Source organism: Spodoptera frugiperda, chromosome 9, assembly GCF_023101765.2.
Source record: "Spodoptera frugiperda isolate SF20-4 chromosome 9, AGI-APGP_CSIRO_Sfru_2.0, whole genome shotgun sequence".
Classification (NCBI taxonomy): Eukaryota; Metazoa; Arthropoda; class Insecta; order Lepidoptera; family Noctuidae; genus Spodoptera; species Spodoptera frugiperda.
Window position 1 is genome coordinate 1,758,579 of NC_064220.1, and position 22,343 is coordinate 1,780,921.

The following is a 22,343-nucleotide window of genomic DNA, read 5'->3' on the forward strand; positions in this document are numbered from 1 at the left end:
AATCTAGCTTCAGTCAGTAAAAAAAGTATCCTATCACCCTAGTCAGCTTATACCCTGCCTGTATATCTAACTAAAAATCCATTCAATAGTTTCAGCGTGATTGACGGACAAACATCTAAACAAACAAACTTTCACATTTATAATATCTATAAGTGTGATAATTAAATTAACAGTGGGACAATACGTTTTCGGTAAATCGGTATATCATATTTGGGTAGACAAAAAAAATGGTTCACATACAAATCTACTTAAAAAATGGCTGTGACGTTACAAAGTTACGCAAACAAAAATTAAATGAGGGTATAACAAAATTCTCTTTGTCCGGTATTGTACCCGATTGCTCATTCACAGTCCAGCGCTCGACCGGAGTGCACGTCATTACAAACGTTGTTAGAAATGTTATTTACAGAGTTAAAATATTCTATTTTACGAAGAGGCAAACACAATTATGATTTCCTTGAAAAAGTTAGAGGAACTTCGGAAAGACAAGAAAATTATATTGAGTTCTAAGAGGGGTCAGCGAGGGTCATATTTAATTTCACCTTAATCTTAAAGGTATAAGACTTTTTTCCGTGAAGTTGAGAGTTACATCAGTTCCAAGAAACGGCAATATCAAAATGACTGATATCTGAATGTGAAGAGCTGAAATCGAGCATAGTTCTATTGATATGTAGAAAGCACAACTCTATTCTTCACACAGGTGAAGTGATAGCTACATGAGACAATACTGAAGGTCGCAGTTTAAAACATGTTCTGGTTTAATAAAGAGATAATGTTTGTTTATGGTATAAGCCGGTAAACTAGTTGACTGATCACCTGATGGTAAGCAAACGCCGCCGCCAATGGGCACCCAAAATACCAGAGCCGTTACAAGTGCATTATCAGCCTTTTCGGCATTAGGAATTTAATGGTTGTTGGGGAATCGAGGTTTGGGAATTAAGTAGAGGGGTAATTAGGCCTCTGGTAACCTCAGTCACACAACAAAACACAACGCAACGATGTTTCGCGTCGGTTTTGGCCCATTCGTGCCGAAGCATGGTCTCCCACGCTTAAAAATGCTAGTGCCTGGTCTTTTTTTTTCTTTATTATTTTAAGGGGATTTTGTCCAAATGTGTTGCCTGGTCTGTGTAAAATAGTTCACAGGAAGATATTATGTACTCCTTCTAAGTTCTTTTAAATATTGTAAATGTATTCAATTCTAACGTTATCAAAGAGCTTATTTACATAGACACCATTAACGAAGCTAGGTACACAATAACTGAATAATCTTCCTATAATCGGATTCCGATCGGTAATTAAAACAATGATATGGGGTATTAAAGAGTATGAAATTGATATAATTACCACTCCCGGGTAACGATCTCCGTTCCAACAATATGAAAGGTATTTGCTTTGTTTTTTTCGCTGTAAATTGCGGTTTTAAACGTTTTATAGGGTATCAAAATGGCAGGTTTGATTTAAATGGCATATGTATAAAAGATTTTGAGGATTGGGTATATAGAAGAATTTTATAAGCTGTTTAACTTATGGTTCGGTTTAATTTGGATTGATTTCAGATCCCATAATAATGGAATTAAATCAATACAAGTAAAATCGATTATTTTTCTTATAAATAGTGAATTTTCTACAAACCCTTCCATAAGACTGTAAGTTATAAACACTACCATTTATTGCACAAATAAAGCAAAGTAAGCAAAAATAATTTTAAATCAGCAAATAAATATTAATAAGTATATAACAATATAAATAAACTTATTTACTCAAAACAAATTTCAATGCAACACAATCTAAAACATATCACAGAAGGTCAACTTAATAAAATGCTGATTTCAAATTACATGCGGTCACGAAAAACAATGTAATTATTGTCCCTCTTCTAACTTAATTAACCGACGTCCTTGCTTATGACGTCATCAGTAAGAATTTCTCCATGAGTGAATGTCAAGTGACGTCATACCTAGCCTTGGGGACTGCAATTGTGTGTAAATTGCAGTCAGAGCGGTTCTTGGCATGGAATATTTCTATACTAAAATGGAATTCAGATTTTTTATTGGGTAGCGTCGAGGGGATCTTATGTAGAGGAGTGAAGATAAGTTAATCTTAAGTTCATCTGGACGCTTACTCTTGAAACCTATCTCAATGTCAATGCAATTTCAATCCAATAAAATCTCAATAACTATTCAATGTCAAAACTATACAACCACATATTGTAACTGTTAAAATAGCATTCAGAGTACGAAATATAAAGCCAAACTCAATACCATTTAATCCATTCAATTAGGATGCAATTGGCACTAGTGTTACAAGTCAAGAATACGAAATTTTGCAAAAATGTCGATCATTCAAAATTGTCCGTCACTGGTCTTTCCCCTTTTCCCATCCAATGTGTTCCTCCACCTTAGATGAGGCGAGAGAGAGTATCAGAGTCTTACTGCCTCAAAACCACCCTATTCCTACTCCTGCTCTTTGAGCCGGAGCCCCAGTAACAGTAATATCAGGTCTTCCGCGGAGTTATCAAACACTATAAAATCAGTACCAAAGCTGATCTCGATGAATAACGACTTGGAAAATAGGTTAGCAAATATTACCAAGCTAAATAATGCACCCCATAACAATTTCAAGAGCCCATTCAATCCTCTTAATATATTTTATTGCCCATGAAGTAATATTGACTGGCTACGATTGGCACTCGACGATTGGCTGATTAAATACTCCCTCATTGATTAAATGCTGATCCGAATGGTCTAATAAGATTTTGTTTTTGTGGCCTATAAAAAGAATAGTTTGCAATGTGTAGCATTCGTGATTGATGCGAGATTCGCTTGTTTTTGTTGGACTTTTATTGGTAAAGTTCCAATGTCTTTAGAGACGTAATTTGATAAGGAATTAATTGGAATGTTTTAGTTTTATTTTGTTGGGTCCATTTGAAATGTTGTGGCTTGATTGATTGATAAGCCTAAGTTTTTGGTAGTCTTGCTTAAATATCCTGTGTCTCCTAAATAGGGGGCAGAAGTCGTTCACTGAAGTTCTCCATCGCGATCTGTCTGTCTGTCAGCTTCACTTTACTCCGCGTCATACTTAAGCTCGTCGCTCTGCCAGTAAGTTTTTGGTGGTAGTTGTCTATATTGTTGCTTTAACGTATTCCAAATGTTTTGTGTTAATAATCGTGTTTAATAAGATTCAAGATTCATTCACTAAGATATTGATGCTGATAGTCTTTTATAATATCGTTTAAAAACAAAGTGGAGTAAGAAACGGCAAAGATAATCAGTAGGTATAATGCAAATGGATAACCTTAAAGAATGCCTTAAGTATAACAATATTCCTAATCTCATGGTCCAAACAAACAATTCATTTGATAATTTTTCGCCTTTCTCTTACCACCACGTAATTTTACACCTTATCTCGTTGTGTTAAAGTTGATTTTGGTTTGTAAAGTACATTTTAAATTTGTAGGTGGCTTCGTATCAAGTAAATTGGTGTTGACAATGTAATTTGCTTCTCATTTGCTTCATACAACGTTAATTCACATTCTGCAAGTATGATTTAATGAGTTGTATAAACAAGTTTGTACTTTATTACAATGTAACTAGTGTTTAAATTAAATTGTATTTGAATAATATATCATGTCGTTTACTTTATCCCGTACTACGAACGGACAGTGTCTATGTAGAGATTAACTTTAAGTTGCCGCGTAACGTGTAATGTGTTCGATTCCCGCACGGAGCAAATCTTTGTGTGATCCACTAATTGTTATTTCAGGGTGTCATACGTATGAGAACTTGTATATTTGTAAACACACCCACGACATTTTAGAAATTCCTTATGTAGGGCAATAAAAATAATAAGCAGTAAGAAGCGATATATCCAAACTTCAACATTGCAAAAAAGAACAGTCAGTTTCTTTTAGTTTTTAGAACCTCAACAAACATTACAATAAGTCCTACCAAATAAAATCCCATAAAACACTAATATAAAGCAATTCCTAACTCACTCTTCATTTACTCATATGCCTGAAGTCATCCACGATGCAAGCATACCTCTACTACAAAGTGCTCCGTCCATATTGTCTGTCTGTACGACCTATTTCCAAAAATAGCAAGACCCACAAGTCCAAAACTTAGGTAGAAATGTAGGTCGCATTTGTGAAGGCTGCCTAAATCGATAGTCTTAAGACATGTGAGTGTTTTAATTGTAAATAGTTTAGGTTTATTCATTATGTGATACTTTTGCAATGCCTCAACAATTTATTTTTACCCCACATTATGATTTTCTCCTGTGTCGTGGAGGAGTTTACAAATATACAATTTCACATGCACATGACACCCAGACCCGAAACAATAATTTATGGATCACACAAAGAGTTGCTCCGTGCGGGAATCGAACCCGCTAGACGTTGCACGGCAGTCAGTTGCCCAGCTACCGCGCCAACCGCGCAGTCAATAAAATTATTCGGTATTTTTTTTTTAAAGTAAATTTTAGTTAAAGGATATATTTTTAAAATTATTTTAGTAAGATTACGTTTATCTTGTTATATTAGATATCAAAATAATTACTTGAAAGTAATTTTCATTTTAAGTGTCAGTTTAAACGTTTAAGATCAAAACCTGTCAGGTCCAGACAGTTCTCAAAATGGTCAGTCATTACGTCTTAACAAACTGAGAATTATGAAAAGAATAAATCTTAGTATTCAACAATACTTAGTACATATATTAGTAGTCTTGGTGGCCTGGAGGTTTAAGACGTTCGATTCTCCTGCGTGAGAGTGCGGATTCGAAACCTACCAACAGCATCTACCAATGTGACGTTTTTATAGACACGACTTATAGTACTTTCAAAGATTATTTAGACACCACTGACAAACGGTGAAAGAAAACGCCGTGAGAAAATATGGGCTTATCATTTCTAATTATAAGTGAGAAATGACCAACCCGCATTGAGCAAGCGTGATATTTTTATTAAACTAAATCTTTTAATAATACCATGAAACGTGTTTTATCCAATTTATGTAATTGGGCCATTACAACTATAGATACTGTCAGAAGTCATTTTTATCAGATCACCATTGTCAAATTCCTTTGACGTTAAGTTAAGCAACAAAACTTAACATTTTCCTTAAATTCCGCGTACGGCACACTACTCGTATCTAAAACATAACACAGAAATTGCAGACAAACTAAGTTAAGTACCCATTAAGTTCCACTTACAACCGCTTAAATGTGTTCCCGCAATATTGTTCCCCTGTTCCCTGGTTTCTACCTTCTAAGGCTTTTCCACCAGAGATGTGCTAAGCTTTTTTTTAAGGGGAGAAAATCATCCAATGACTTCTCTCGCCTTAGGCGAGGCGAGAGGGAGTGTCAGACTATTACTGACTAAAAACCACCCCGTTCCTACTTCTGCTTTTCAATCCGGAGCCCCGGTAAACCCGCTAGGTAGTCCGCAGCTCTGGAAAATGTGCTATGCTACGTTGCTGTGGAGGTGTTTGGTTTCCACCAATCATATTCATTGGTACACATAGCTTAGCACTGGTGAAAACAGGTTCAAATAAGATATGTTTTTATATAGAAAGATGCGTTCTTTGGGTGGTTTCCCTATCGCATACTCAAACTGCGCATCTTCCTCGTGATACTACTTGACGGCAGCCCATTTTCATAGCACATCTTAGTCGCAACGCTACATAACTTAGTATCGATGGTAATGGTCACATAGTTTCACAGCGTAGCTATTGGATCTTAGCATCATAGCACATCTCTACTGGAAAATCACCCTAACGCTTTTATGCAACATCCGTAAGGAAATAATTCCTTATTTCCCTGTATATAATAATGGAAAAAGCTTTGTAATTTCATAGTTCTAATTGTACCTAGTATTTGGTAGTGCGCGGATATTACAGAGGGACTAATTATATAATAAAAGTGATAAAAAATAATGATATTACAAGCAACTGTTCTCCTAATGTTTCTGGAAGTACTAGTGTAGTGTTTTGCTTTGCCTAAAATGATATTGGGGAAAAATACTGTTAGCTATCATACCAACTGTAACCAAATGTCTTCTCGCCAGTTACATTTTAGATCAATTAGTGTAATAGTGAGATATTATGGCATGTCGTTGTGGACCGGAGGTTTAAGACGTCCGCTTCTCATGCACGAGGGCGCGGGTTCGACATCAACCAACGACAAGTACCAATGTGACTTTTTTCGAGTTATAGAGTACTTTCTTAAATTATTTAGACACCATTAATAAATGGTGAAGGCAAAATCGTAAGGAAAACTGAGCTTAAAATTTCTAATTGTAAGTTTGACATCGCCAATCCGTATTGAGCAAACGTGTTGATTAATTCTTAAACCTTCCCATGCGAGAAGACGCTTTTGGTCAGCAGTGGCTATTTATTGGTTTTTGATGATGGCATGAGAAGCAACTACCTTAATATTTAAGGCTGGCTAACAATGTTTCAGGTAATGATAATAGTGACGATAATACCACTAAGTCATTATTATGTTACTGAGGACTGCCTAGCTGGTTACTAGAGTTCCGGTTCGAAAAGCAGGAGTAGGAACGGGTGGTATTTAGTCGGTAAAAGTCTGATACTCCCTTTTGCTTTTCCCAAAGCAGGAGAAGTCAATGGATAATGTATCCCGCTCGAAAGACATTATTATGTTTGTAAACGTCAACATTTTTTTCACAAAGAATATTCAATCCATAAATCAAATCCAAGACAGTAAAGTAAACAATTACCTACACTAACAAAACAACACCAAATCGGACACCCTCCACTCAACAGTCACATTTGATTACACAGCCCCTGAAATTAATACTTTGAGCTACTAGAAACTCATTATTACTCGACCGGTCGACCCAAGGACCCTATTATCGACGGGCTCGCTTTCAACTACCTATTAACCAACGAAGTTTGCAATTTATCCCCAAAAAAGGTTCAAAAACGTGGGCAAAACCGCAAATTGAAGCTAGTTAGTTACAGTTTGAAAGCCCACTGCTCTGAGTTCCAATATCGTTGGTAAGATGGAGTGTTATGCCGGGAGGAGCAATTTGCTCTCGATGTTTTGTGGGTCAGACTCTGATGTGATCTTGTTACAGATGGATAGGTGACTTTAAAATGTGTTGGAGATATTTTCTTGTATGATTTAGTATCCTTAGTACGAGTTTGCTTTACGTTTGAAGTAATCGAAACAGGAGCGCGTTTTGCGGTCTGATTGGCCGGCTCGAATAAACCAACCAATCAAAGCTCCGAACGCATAATATCGCATGATGTCACTCCTAGATACATTTTCTACGTAGAAAATTTGACGTATTTGCTCCAACTTTGGTATTCCAACTTTGGTATTATCTAAGTATTGTTATCTTACTTAATTAAAAATACGTGTCTAATATTTTTTCATTACCTAAACCGAGGGACTAAATAGATTTTCAAATTTTCGTACCCCGTCATCATTTTTATTCAAAAGACTGTAGTTCAAGTAACTGAATATTATGTCAATACAAATGTTATATAGAGAACTGAGTTTATTCCCATACAATATGCAAACATATCACTCCATGCTATCGAGAATTTTCCAGCTCAGTAGCCATGCAGGCGACCACTAGATCAACGAGGCAGTCACAACGTACTGGTTCAATTATTATGACCTAATAATCAATTTCAATTGGAGTGATGACAGATTATTATCAAGTATTGTATTAAATGGTGGAAATATTGAATGAATGACAATATATGGTGACTGGTAATTAGTGAACGATATTTTAATACGTGATTTTACTCGTGACTACAAATAACTTTCGCAAATAAACTTTTTTGTATACTCGTTAGAAAACAACAAAATTTCACTAGCACGCGCACAAAATTTATATAGTTCCATATTAAAGTTCCAAAATACTGACTAGTCTTCCGATAACACGGGCGCGGGCGCCTCGCTGCTAACAGCTGATCATGCGAAAGAACGCGCGCGCAAATTGATTTGTTATTGTGATAAAAATAAAACTAGTGAGTATACACGAAAATTTACTTTGGGAAACTTGTTTGTAATCATGAGTAATTAAAATCACTTGTTTAAGTATCCTTCACTAATTACCAGTCATCCTATTTATATGAATAAATATATAGTAATTCTACCTTCTATTGCATCAGTATATTGTTAGAAACATCAGTAGCCAATAGGTTGGTTACTTTAATAAAAATAATTTTGTATAAATGACTAGAACATATATTGAACAGCCCATTCTATTTCTATTCAAAATTTTACTTGTAAGTAATTCTAGTAATTCATCTCTATTTTTTCGTCTAAATTTCTACGAAAATTTGAACAACAAAATCGGGTCCACAGTTGTAGACTGTTGATCCAGCATGATAAACTAACAGTTGGGGCCTAATAAGGCTAATGCCTGATCCAGAAGTGCGGACAACGTAACAGGTCACTGGGGCTTCGGGTGAAATCAGGAGTAGGAACGTGGTGGTTTTTAGTCAGTAAGAGTCTGACACTTCCTCTTGCCTCACCCAAAACGGGAGAAGGCATTGGATGACTTTCCTTTTACAAAAAGAAAAGTATGATAAACCGAATAACTGCAGAAAAAATCACTTTCGCGTTTAGAATATTATTTAAAAACATTCAAGGTCAAACACCAGCCATGTTGTTCTCAAAATCCGATCGTAAACCGAGAGAATGTAAGTAGTTTACATTAACATCTACAAACCACCAAATAAAAGCACTTACGTCTGCACAATGTCGTCATCAGTTTTTCAAAGGAAATAAACAAAATCTCACATTAATTAACACATCAAAAGTTCCACTAAAAAGTCGAAAAATAAAACTGTTTTGAAATTACTAACAAATCATTTCGCTTTCATAAACACGAAAATACACAATGATTTAAGAGTGTGTATACAGTTTTTGCTTGTTGTTGTGGCCCAGACTGCAAGTACCAATGTGACTTCTTCCAAGTTATAAGTTCTTTCTAAGATTAGATAGACACCACTGACAAACGGTGAAGGAAAATATCGTGAGGAAACCTGGGCTGCTTATAATTTCTGAATATACATTGCCACCCCGCAGTGAGTAAGCGTGATGATTAATGCTCAAACCTTCTCTGCATGAGAGAGGCCTTGGGTCAGCAGTGCCCAATAACAGATTGTTAATGTGAGTCGTAGCCCCGGTAACCCGCTTGGTAGTCCGCAGCTCCGAGTCGGGCATCAGTCCTACTGAACCACATCTGTGGTAGTCTTATGGCTAATATAGGAACATTGGAACTCAAAAATCGAAAAATAAAGTGTCATATTAAGCATTACTATATCCAAATATTTAACAGTAGCACTTTAAAGTCAAAATCAAAGTCAAATCATTTATTCCAGTTAAAACATATACTTAGTATTTTTGAAACGTCAACAAATAGAAAAATAAAACTAGTCTGTCAGTCTGTTCGTCAGTGAAGCAGCTTCAGATACTTTAGAACGAGCACCTAGGTGCTCGTTCTAAAGTATCTTCGAATGAAGAAGAACGAGCAAGAACTCCATTCGTTACCTCATTTCGTTCGTTCTATAAACTCAACACTAAACTCACCATTAAAACATCAAGTTAACTTAAACATAATATAAAATACTAGCACAATACCATTGAACCGCTACACCCTAACAAGATCATGTCTGTAACAAAATTCATGTCACAACTAAACTACGGATATGCAGTTTCGCCGAGGTCGCGGCACAAGCGAGGCGACTCCAAGGCCTCGGAAACTCGATAAAGACCGGGAATTTACTCAATATTACACACAGATGATGGATTGAAAATAAAGGGTGAAGTTCTAAGGGAATATATTATATTTTGAGTATGAAATATAGGTCTGTTATAATGGTTAACTTTGTTTGAGTAAACTGTGTATAAGAACCTATTGGAAAAGTTATACAAGCTGAAGTGATGTGCACATTGTGAAAAGTTTAATAATTGACATTTTAAACCCGATTTTGGATTTCCGGGCCAGACAAAATATTATAAAATTTCTTAATACTATCACGGAATTGTGCGCAGTATATGGCAATAGGCTCACCCTCTATTACATGGGACTTAAAAAACAAATGGTGAAAAGTGGGTATACGTTCTGTAGAGGCATTACGTGTCATAATGTGCACCTTTGCCTACCCCTTTGGGGATAAAAGACGTGATTTTACATGGCTATCAGTACCTACACGAGGAATTACAGCTGAATGAAATAAAATTACCGCTGCATAGTCGACCCTAACCTAGTTGGGATAAGGCCAGAAGAAATAGGAAAACTAGGGGCGTTACACATTATTGTTGTCGCATCATTATTAACCCAGAGAGAATGCAAATACCTTGAGCTCATATCTTTGTCGTGCCAAAGCCTTCTTTGTTACCAAGGACTAAGATCTAAATTCAAATATTTTGTAAAATAATTCCGACATAATTATTAATTTTAGAGGATCTTCTACTATAATGTTATATTCTGAAAGTCAGTTGATGTATACTGCCACCAATTTCACCATTAGGATGCTTTGGCACCAGAGATGTGCTATGTGGCTATGCTATGAAGATGAAAATGTAGCTAAGCTGTGAAACCTTGGGACCGTTTCCACTGATACCAAGCTATATAACTGTGCGAGGAAGATGCACAGCTTCGAATATACGATGTATCGATAATAGGGAAGCCATCCATAGCACGCATCTTTCCATATAAAAAACATAGCTTAGCTGAGTATATTTAAAATAAAACAATTATTACTTTAAATACAAACTCCAATATGAGAAACGACATTTAATTATAAAAAACAGTACATAAATTACATTTGTAATATGAAACACGCGATATAGTCACGCTATTGTATTTTTTACTTTATATTTAACCTGGACGCTATTCGAATACTTTCATTAAAGCCAAAATTATCACCTTGACACTTTATATTTATTATAAGTTCACTAAAATTTACCTGCAGCGATATTTTCGTAAAGAAAGTTTTTAATTAAAACCATGCCCTACATTAGGATTTTCTCTTGTGTGGTGGGTGAGTTTACAAACATACAAGTTCACATACACATGACACCCAAACCCGAAACTACAATTTGTGGATCACACAAAGAGTGTGGAGAGTGCGGTAATCTAACTCGCTACACGTTGCACAGCAGCCAGTTACCCAGCCACCGCATCAACCGTGCAGTCAAACTCAAATAGTACTAAGAGTACTGTGTATCATTTGAAATGTTCTTATAGAGCTCAATTTTACACGAACTTTGTTTTGTAATTTCTCAAACATGAAGTTATTACATTTCTTGAAATTATATGTACCTTTTAATAACATTCCGTATTCTAAGAATAACATAATCCGATTGCCTTGATGTTGGCTTAGTGTGAAACTAGTGATTCTCAGAATCGGCTTATACGAGTACCAAAGTCAGAGTCAAAGTCAAAATTATTTATTTTAAATAGACCAGGAAGGCAATTTTGAACGTCAAAGCAAATATACCTAATATAATAATATTAATAATGTCTATCTGTCGGTCAGTCGACCTATCGCCGCGTCGTGTGTCGTGAAATGCTGCTCATGAATATGAGCCTCTAGCATGGCTTGAAACTAGTCGAGTTCCTCGTCAAAGAGTTACGTGAGTAAGCCGATAACATAATAATTATCTTATAAATATCTTTTCTTTTTAATTTTATTTCAGTTCACTGCATATTATTATGTCATTTATTGGCCAGTTCTCATCGTTAAGGCAGTTAGTTGACAGTTTTAGTACATAAAACTTCCAGAAAGTGGCAGAGTAATAAATACTTTTATGGCATGCAAGTAAATTGCAGATCTATAACCAGTGCAATAAAATCGCTAGTCGTATTTTAAGTGCATTGTGAAAATAATGGAGAATTAAAATGTTTAAGTTGTGTTCTTTTTAGAATTTTGTTGAGGAGGTTTAAGATGCCCACTTCTCATGTATGAGGGATGGTGGGTTAGAAACCTTTCAACGGCAAAGTATCAACGTAACTTTTTCCGAATTATATGTACTTTCTAAGCATAATTATTCCTTTTGACACTCCTGACTAACGGTAGAGGAAAACATCGTGAGGAAACCGGACTTGTAATTTCTAGTTATAAGTTTGAAATAGCCAAACCGTATTGAGCAAACGTGTTGATCAATGCTCAAACATTCTTCGTGCAAGAAGCGGCTTTGGTCAGCGGCGGACAATTGATTTTTACCCTAAAAAGTAAAATAAACTTCTAATGTTAGGTTTTTAATGTCAACCCTTACTCATAAACCCATAACAGATGGTCAATACACAAACTTTCTAACATTTTAAAGGTACATTATACACTTTATACGACAGAGCTGCCATCTAGTGAGTACATAAACTACCATATCTTTAAATCTTTTAATTCGAATTTACTCCCTAACTAATCTTACAAATTAGGTCAAGCAAGACGCTATCTTTTAAACATCTTTGTCTAACACGCAATCGATCAGGTGATCAGAAAAACATGAAAATTTGATTGATAGCACACTTATCGAACAAAATTGTTTGGTTTATTCCAATCTTTCAACACTCAAATATCAACATAATATATAGAACAGATTACACATGAAATTACGGATTGACGTAAACAAAACGGTTTTCGTTCGCATCGTTTTTTTCATAACACTGGTTAACGTAACACTAACGCGGACTTATAAGTTTACGTTAGCTGTAACGTGAAAGTATGCGTTATTGATAAGACAGTATTATTACGTTGTACTTGTTGTACATTTGTTAAACGTTGATGTTAGTTTTAGAACTAAATAGAATATGTCTGCACTAGAGCTATGCTATGTAGCTATGCTACGAAAATGTATTAGGTGAACTGTGAAACTATGTGACCTTTTCCGAAAATGAAAGTGAAAATGCGCAACTCGAGTATGCGATGTATCAATAGTAGGGAAGTCATACATAGCACGCATCTTTCCATATAAAAACATCAGTGCTAAGCTATCTGTACCGATCAATATGATTGGTAGAAGCCAAACTCATCCACAGCAATATAGCATAACACATATCTAGAGGAAAAACACCCTATACTTGTAAGTTTACATTAATACCAATATTAATGGAAGCACGCCTCTTTTTGTACGCCGAAATATAGTAAAACATTTCAATAAAGTCAATTCTTCACATTACAAAAAAGGCCAAATTACACATCAACGAAATATTGATAAGCAATGATTATTATTTATTTCTGCAAGTTGGTTACAAAACAACACTTTTACACGTCAATCTTTGAAATAACTAGATGAGGCCTACCTATTCCACAAACTAACAAAACCTAGACCTATAAAATAATCCCACCAGTGACAGTAACAAAAAGTATTGCACTTGTAATTCTCCCGGCGATGTTATTAGAACTCTCAGCCACTCAAATCATGACTGTCGATATCGAAATGGGTCAAGCAGTAACGCATACGGCAGATTATTGCAATACTCGAGGCTGCCAGGTATCGACAGGTTCATTATGTTATGTATCGCGTACCTAGACTTTCATATTAGGTCCTAGGTCTTGATATTTTTCTGAGGAATATTTTATATGTTGGAGATTGGTTGTGAGTTGAAATTTTTGTAGATTTATATTACGTACAATAGGTAACCCAATAGATCACGGGGTATGAAAATTAAAAATGTATTTAATTCGTTAGTTAAGTATGAATAAAATATTTGACACATATTTTTTTACTTTATCATTTTAAGATAAAACGAACCAAAATTACGTTTCTAATGTTTTTAAATAATCTACAACACCGAAATTAAAATAGAAATTAGTCATTTATTCTATTGTGAGACGAATTTTTAGTGTGAGTTCAATTAGCTCGATTACGACAACTTTATAATACGTACTATATGTATTTGGATAAGCTATGATACTAGTCTAAAAATACACAGAGGCGACATAGGAGATTTTACATTTAGTTATAACAATAATATCCTGAAAGCTAAGTATATACTACTACCTACCTTTTTTTGAGGGGGAAAATCATCCAATGACTTCTCCCCCCTTGGGTGAGGCGGGAGGGAGTGTCAGACTCTTACTGACTAAAAACCACCCCGTTCCTTCTCCTGCTTTGAGCTGGAACCCTGGTAATACTACTACCTACCTACCACGCGAAAAAGAAAACGAGCTTTGACACAGTAAATTGACCCTTATCAACAAAACGCTTCAAACAAACATTAAAAAAAAATCGTTTCTTCACATCCGAATATTTCTAAGTCTCTTTGAGTTAAATAAAAAAAAAAACATAAGAAAAGTTATTACCTTCAAGTACCTACAGAGTAATTCTTGAAAGAAAATGAAAAATTTCCTCTTAAACGTCCTAAGAATTTTGATGAGTTCTCGATTTTTTTTTTTCGAGCCTAAACATATTATTGTCTCTTTGTACTGGGGGCAAACTAATTTTTATTTCTTCAAAGGGAAATAATAAAAAGGAAATCATTTATTATTTAGTATTCGAACTGAAGTAGTAATGTGAAATTATTGTTGTTATTTTGATGATTTTGTGGTTGGTTAAAGTACAACAAACAGTAAAAATAAGTATATTATTACTGTTTGCATATGAGAGATAAAGGGAAAAAGTATCAGTGGAAACGGTCACATAGGTTCATAGTTTAGTGTTTGTCCTCGCAGCATAGCTACATAGCATATTTCTGGTGGAAAAACATCCTTATCTAGGTGTATTCTTGACAGACAAACTACGTGTATAGTTTTATTGAGCATAATATAATATTATGTGATTTACCCTGTACCTATTATTAAATAAAAATTGAATGAATTAGTTAACACGACATATTCGCGTGATAATTATATTTTAGATAAGTTTCATGTCACTCCAATGGTTCATAATAATCAATAGACACTTGGCTTTAAACTTTTACTTTAATCCGACCATTCAAATAGTAAGACTATTACAAAGACATATTTAAAAAATCAATGAATCCAAAATGTCTGACGCCCTATTCAGACAAGCATCTTCACAATTCCCAATATACGAGAGATCAATTTCTCCGCACATTTATTGAGGTATGTGTGCTTACCCAATTAATCAAGATGTCGAGGAACAATGCGCTCGCACCCGCTGTATTAGATACTACAGTACTCAATTACAATGTGCTATAATTGTACTTGAATTACCTCGTGGCTTGATTGGTCTTAATGGCAACTGCTAAGCATGTGGACAGAATAAAGTACGTTGGCAGATCATATAAATTACTTTGGTAATGTTTTATTTCTAAATCTTTCAATCTCGTCTCCAAGAAACAGGCTGATGATGACGATGATCGACCTCTTTGTTTTAAAAGGAAAAAGTTATCTCTAGTGCTTATCTCGCCTTGGACGAGGCGAGAAGGAGTGTCCGGCTTTTATAGACTAAAAACCAACCCGTTTCTACTCCTGCTCTTAAGACCGGAACCTCGGTAAACCGCTAGGTAGTTCACAGCTCCGATGATTGACTTCTGCCCGTCAGTTAAGTTTTGCTAAATAATGAGTAGAGCTTCTTCTCCGTTCATATACGCGAGAAAACCGTGACTTTTTTTAGTTAATTTAGTATGTCTCACGATAGTTATTATAATAGTACAGAACAGAATGAAAACGACATGGCGAACCCATAACTAATGACACTAGTGTTGTGCGTACAATTTGTGAAATTATCATGAGTCATGACGCACACTCAGCTCGACCGCTGATTAATTAGTGCTGCGCGTATAACGGTATCGAATACCACAGAATACAAATATTTGTATGACCTATCATCCTCTTGCTATTATGTATTTGTGTATTATTGTGTTTTGTTAATTCTTCTGTGCTGATAATTTAGAGAGGAATGTGTGTTGCTTTCAGCTTGTGTAAAAAGGTCTTTATACTATTTATTCGATAGTGGTTTTTAGGGCTTCATTTTATAGAAAAAATATCCCTTTTTTAGGGTGGGAAATCATCCAATGATTTCTCCCGCCTTGGGCGAGACGAGAGGGAGTGTCAGACTCTTATTTATTGACTAAAAACCACCCCGTTTCTAATCCTGCTGTTCGAGCCGGAGCCCCACTAAACCCCATTACTTATTTACGCTAGGTAGTATGCAGCTCCGATTGTCGCAATATTTAATTACTTTTTTTTCAATATTCCTACCAAAAATCGTATGCCAATAATTGCGTCACAAAGTTGCCATTCAGAAATATACTCTATACTCTCTAACTTACAGTCCAAACTTAAACAAACGACAGATCAGACTAGAGTCTTGTAAGTTTTCCTTTAGTTCGCACGTGTACACTAACGACTTTTCAACTAAACTAGCTAGATACTTCCATTGTGTGCTGTAATGTTTTGTCTCTAAGACCTCTGAGCTTGTTTCAGTGTTCCTTCTTAGTTTAGTTAGATAAGACAGAGTTGAATTTATAGTGACAAAGTCATAAGTGTAAACATTTGTAAGACGAATTGAAAGGAATTGTCGTGATGGACCGAGGTTTAAAACGTCCGCTTCTCATGTATGAGGTGCGGTTTCGAAACCTACCAATGTGACTTACTTTCTAAGATTATTTAGAGATCACTGACAAACGATGAAGGAAAACATCGTGAGAAAATCGGGGTTTATAACTTCTGATTATATGTTTGAAATCGCAAGCGTGGTTTTTTAGTACTCAGACCTTCTACGTGTGAGAGAATAGAAGAGGCCTTTAGTCAGCAGTGGCCATTAGCTGTTGATGAAATGTGCTGAAATGTGTCGTGGGCCCACCACTAGCCACAAGCAATGTGGTCACAGACCTACAGATGATCAACAATTTCATGTCCACTTTCAATGGCATAAATCGATATTTTACTTTAAAACATTGCTGTATCGTAGCTCAGTGGTTCCGTAACAACTATTCTGCGAAATCAAGTTAAGGAACACACTTAATATCGATCCCAACCTAGTTGCAAACTTTGGACATTTCTACGTAACATACATACATACATGTAATAATATATGTATGTCGCGGCGTGAATTAAGTCTTTTTTTAATCTTTTATATTTAAGGGATTTTTGTACACGATATCAATTCTATCGTACTTTTATAAATATGGACATACTTCCTTAAATTATTTAACAAATAAATTACAAAAAATACAGTGCTCTAAATATTAATTACTATTTTAAAAAGAAACTATACCTATAAAAATGTTGCTGCTTTTGATGTAGGTTTAGCCAAAATACCATGGAACATTCCAACATACTTGCAGATGACTTTATCCAGTGAATTAAGTTTTGATTATGAATTAGAATCAATGCACGGTTTCGTGCCGTCGCCCGTCGCACCATGTCCATGGCACATCATCTCAGCAACCGTGACAACACAACGGGCTCAACTACGCCCCCTTCAGCGACCTGACTGAACTATTAAGCCAAAGCTATATCATTGTCATATTACTTATAACTACAGCTATTATCAATACTGATAATCAAGCTGCGCTCCTCGACCAAAACCATCGACATTGGTCATAAAGCCGCCAGCTTGAAGTGGAACTGGGCTGGTCACGTCTGCCGCATGTCGGACGAGAGGTGGACAAAACTCACGACTAAGACTTGTGGAGCCCGCTTAACGAACTCAACATCTATGACAAGGATTGTCCGCAAAAGGCTTTAATCAGAGAGGAGTGGAAGGAGGGTAGGGAGGCCTTTTTCCCTAGCTACGGACTACCTAGCGAGCTTACCGGGGCTCCGGCTCGACCAGCAGGAGTAGGAACAGGGTGGTTTTTAGTCAGTGAGAGTCTGGTACTCCGTCTCGCCTTGCCCTGTCGAGAGAAGTAATTGGATGATTTTCCCCGTAAAAAAAATGGAGGCCTTTGCCCTGCAGTGGGACGATCATGGCTGAAATCAAATCAAATCAATGTTATCAATACTCAGGAACTGAATAGCCATTCTCCACACGTATATCGCGTTGGACTTTCCCATACGTAACAGACATATGTATATCTTCTCAACCAGTAAATAAGATATAAATAAAAATCTTAAAATAAATTAACGAGTAGCGGAGAATTAATCAGCGATTGCCGAAATCAACCATACGTAACTTTTATTGCTAACCATAAACAAATCCAGAGACTTCAGGAAATATAAATTACCATAAACAACTTCGCTCAACGTTCGTTCGAAATACGAATATTTATTTTGTTATTATCACGTTTTCTATCCACGTTTTGTGTCATTACTTATTTGCAATCATTTATGATATTCGAATGTCCATTTCGATATTTTAAATATTTTTTTACTAAAATTTGAAATGTTATTTTGTATTTGCATTCCAGGTAAATCAGTTTTCGCAAATAAATATCTAGCCATAATGGCAGCTATTTTTATACATAAATATAAACTAAACTGTTAGCTACAATTTGATACAAGTTTTAATCAAATAGACATATTTCAATTTATATATTTGTATTGAAATGAAATTCCAGACTAGTTACCTAATGTTTATTATTTGAACTGATTAAAATAATTTCCACATGTTAGTTATTTATATTATGCAATCTCTACGTAGTGATACGTCTATTTTTATCGCAACTGAGAGTAAAGTACGATATAGATTTAATGTAATGTGATGTAAGATACACTATCCTCTATCGTATATAATACATATTAACTTATACAAAATTAACTAAAAATCACGATTTACTCGGAAAAAAGCTAAATTGGAGAAAAGTTCGCAGACGTAGCATAGCCTACTGTTGCTCATGATGAAGAGTCCCTCTGTGACTCAAAACTAGTAGAACGTTTCTCCGTTAATTTACGTAAGTAAACCGTGATTTTTAGTTAATTTAGTATGTCACACAAAAAAAATATTTATATACTTTATTGTACACCATAAAACAAAGAGTCTTATTGCAGAATGCAATTTCTTTCAGACAATCTTTGGATGGAGCCAGTAACCATGAGTATACTATATAGCTAGTATACATACATATATAGTTACATACTACATTAAAAAATACCTAATAAATCTCCGGATAGATCTTAATCACGGTGGTCAGTGTTCCTAACTAGACTATCCCACTTAGGAGATATTATATTATATTGCATAAATGTGTGCGCAAAAACAATTGCACTCTTTGAACCTAATACCTGTGCAAGACATGACCTGAACAGTACCAGGTGGACCAAACGCTTTACATGCTTTCCAAAATTTGGGTATAACATGACATGTGTGCGTGTATAGTGGCGAACGTTCTGTAATGTGCATAGCCTACCCCTATGGGGAAAAACCGTGACGATACTTTTGGCGCTTATTACATACATATCATACATAGTCGTCACGCCTTTTATCCCCTTTGGTGTAGGCAGAGGTGCACATTATGACACGTAATGCCACATGTGTACACCCACTTTTGACAATTTATGTTGTAAGTCCCATGTACTAGTGTGGTGAGCCTATTGCCATATACCGGGCACATTTCCAGACTCCGTGCTTTTGAGAAATTTTCGAAAAACCGAAAAAAGCCCAGTAATACTTCGCCCGACCCGGGAATCGAACTATGAGACCTCTTGCCCGGCAGTCGCACTTGCAACCACTCGGCCAACGAGGCAGTCAGCAGTCAGGCATTTTGTTACACGTTGTATAAATAATAAATCTCCCGTTTGTTCTCGATCGCGGTGGCCAATCTTTCTAACTAGACTAGTAAGTCTTCCATGTACTAAATAAATAAATATTATATGACACAAACGTATTCGCAAACACCAGTGCTCTCTCTGAACCCAATGGGACGAAATGACCTAAAATAGATCAGGCGCAGGACCAACGGCTTTACGTGCTTTCTAAAATGTGGGTATAACCTGTGTATAGTGACAATACGTTATGTAATGTACACCTCAGCCTACCCCTAAGAGGAAAAAACCACGACGATACTTTTAGCGCTTATTAAAAGAGACATTATTAATTACTAGCGAACACCATGATCTTTGTTTGGTCTTGGATTTTACAGATAGAGGCATACACACATATAGTTAACATCAGCCTAAGCCTATGACGGTTCGCTACTGGACTATGAAGTACAACTAGGTATAATGGTGCTCATTAGTTTCTACCCACCTGTAAAGGACAAAGGCGTGAGTTTAGGCGTAAATAATTTGATAATTAAAACAGTTCTTAATTAAATTATTATAATTACTTGAGGTAATTATTACTTTAAATAAGTAGGCGGAGTTTTCCAAAAAAATATCTAGTTGCCGTGGTATTGAAAGCGTTTTATTAATTATAGAAATAAATATACTTTCCTTAAGGGTTAAATATCAGTTTCTACTGAGAACTGCCCACTCAATAAATGTGAAACAAGACTTGAAGTAATTACGATATAATAGACGTTTTAAGTGTCTCACTTTGAGGTTTTTTACAATTATGGTATAGTGCATGACCATACGCAATACCAACTTAACATAGAATTAAAAAAACAATATAATAATTAGGAACATGCCAGACCAGCTACAATAGGGATGATGACAGGGTATGGAAATAAAAAATCTATTAGGTAGTTAGGCAACAAAAAATATTAGACACGTATTTTTTATTTTGCCTTATAAGATAAAAATACTAAGTTAAAAACGAATAAAAGTTTAGGAGTGAGGGCAAATACATACGTCGTTTCTACGTGTATAAAACGTACCAAGAAACTACGTCACCCAACATTTCAAAGAAAATAAAAAATAGGTAATAATATATTATAGGTGTCAAATGTTCTAAAATAATCTATAAGACGGACATTTAGTCATCTACCCTATTTTCAAATATTAAAAAAAACCAAGGAGAATCATTTGGTTACAAGAATATTGTACATTTCTAAATAATCCTACATTGTGTTTAAATAACCTAAGTAAGTGCGACATAAACTTAAAAGAAAATTTCTTGATTTCCTCGGCAAAATATTTAAAATATGTAATCAGATTAACAGCGATGCGATAAAACGCAAAATTCATAATACAATCGTATTACTACACAATACAAAATATACAAAAAATACGAAATATAAAAAACGTTTCTGATTTTTACTGTAATTGGAAATTATCACGTACCGTTTTAATATAAATAAGTACTTAGTTTAAAAATAAATGCTCCTATAGAAATACTCAAGCAAACAGATTTCGAATGAGCTCTAATTAATTAATTGACATCAAAGCATTTGTCTAATCAAATTAGTAAATTGACACAGCCCTAGAAAATCAAATATTCATTACCGTACATTAATTCCGAAAACTGTATAAACTTGCCAACCAGAAAGTTACATTCGGAAAACCACCGAACGAAACAAAACTAAATAATTAATCCAATTTAAAAACTAAGTACAAACCTGTCCAGCAACTTTGTGAAGCCACACAAATAAAAAAAAAAAATAACAGAAAAAAAAAACAGTCACGTAAAACACAACACTAGTTTTTTAAAATGATAATTTAAATAAACACTAACACGATTATGGACACAGATAAAATTGTGTAATGTATTGGGGACGCGATCGAGCGATTCGTAGCCGACACGACGTAGAGTCCGTAGCAGGGTCTACGCGATACTGCCGCTACGAGCTATGAATACCTACCTCCAATGTGCGCACGCTTAGGCTCAACACAGATGGTGCGATTCCGTTCAAGTCGCGTTTTCTCGTATGTCAGGAGCATTTTCATGAAAATGAATAATCTTCTGGCATTTCATTTATTGATAAAGATCTTCGTTTAGAAAAGGAATTTTGTTTTTTTGTTTGTTTTTGGTTAGTAACGAGATTTTGGATTTATTTTTTTAGGTGCGTGCTACTGAATTTTTAATGAATAGAAATCGGTTAGCTGTTTAGTTTTGATATTGAAAATAAATAGCTTTGGCTTAAAGCGATAACGTTATCTAAATTGATTTGAGGTACCTAATTTACTTTTCATTTTTAAGTAAAAAATATGGTGTGTTCGTTTAATGTTCGACCCACTATATTCAATTATGAATTGAATAACATATTATACGAATTTATCTTCCGCGTTTTAATTTTTAAAATAGATAATATCTTAGCTGCCTCGTTGGCCGAGTGGTTGCAAGTGCGACTGCCAGGCAAGGGGTTTCGGGTTCGATTCCCGGGTCGGGCGAAGTATTGCTGGGATTTTTTCGGTTTTTCGAAAATTTCTCAATACTAGCACGGAGTCTGGAAGTGTGCCCAATGTACGGTAATAGGCTCACCCCTTTAACATAGGACTTATAACATTAATTCTGAAAAGTGGGTGTACATGTACATTGTACAGTGGCATTACGTGCCATAATGTGCACCTCTGCCTACCCCTTTCCGGACAAAAGGCGTGACGATATAAAAAGAATAATAATACA

At 35.3% G+C, this 22,343-nt stretch overlaps 1 protein-coding gene across 2 annotated transcripts in view; it reads right to left on the reverse strand.

Annotated features, from left to right (window-relative positions):
- Window positions 1–21,541, reverse strand: part of LOC118271253 (head-specific guanylate cyclase) — a 105,001-nt gene extending 83,460 nt beyond the window's left edge. For both annotated transcript variants that reach the window (XM_050695868.1, XM_050695867.1), the window contains exon 1: window positions 21,337–21,541. The gene's annotated coding sequence lies outside the window, so the exon portion shown is untranslated. The remainder of the gene's footprint in view (window positions 1–21,336) is intronic.
- Window positions 21,542–22,343: the final 802 nt, after the last annotated feature.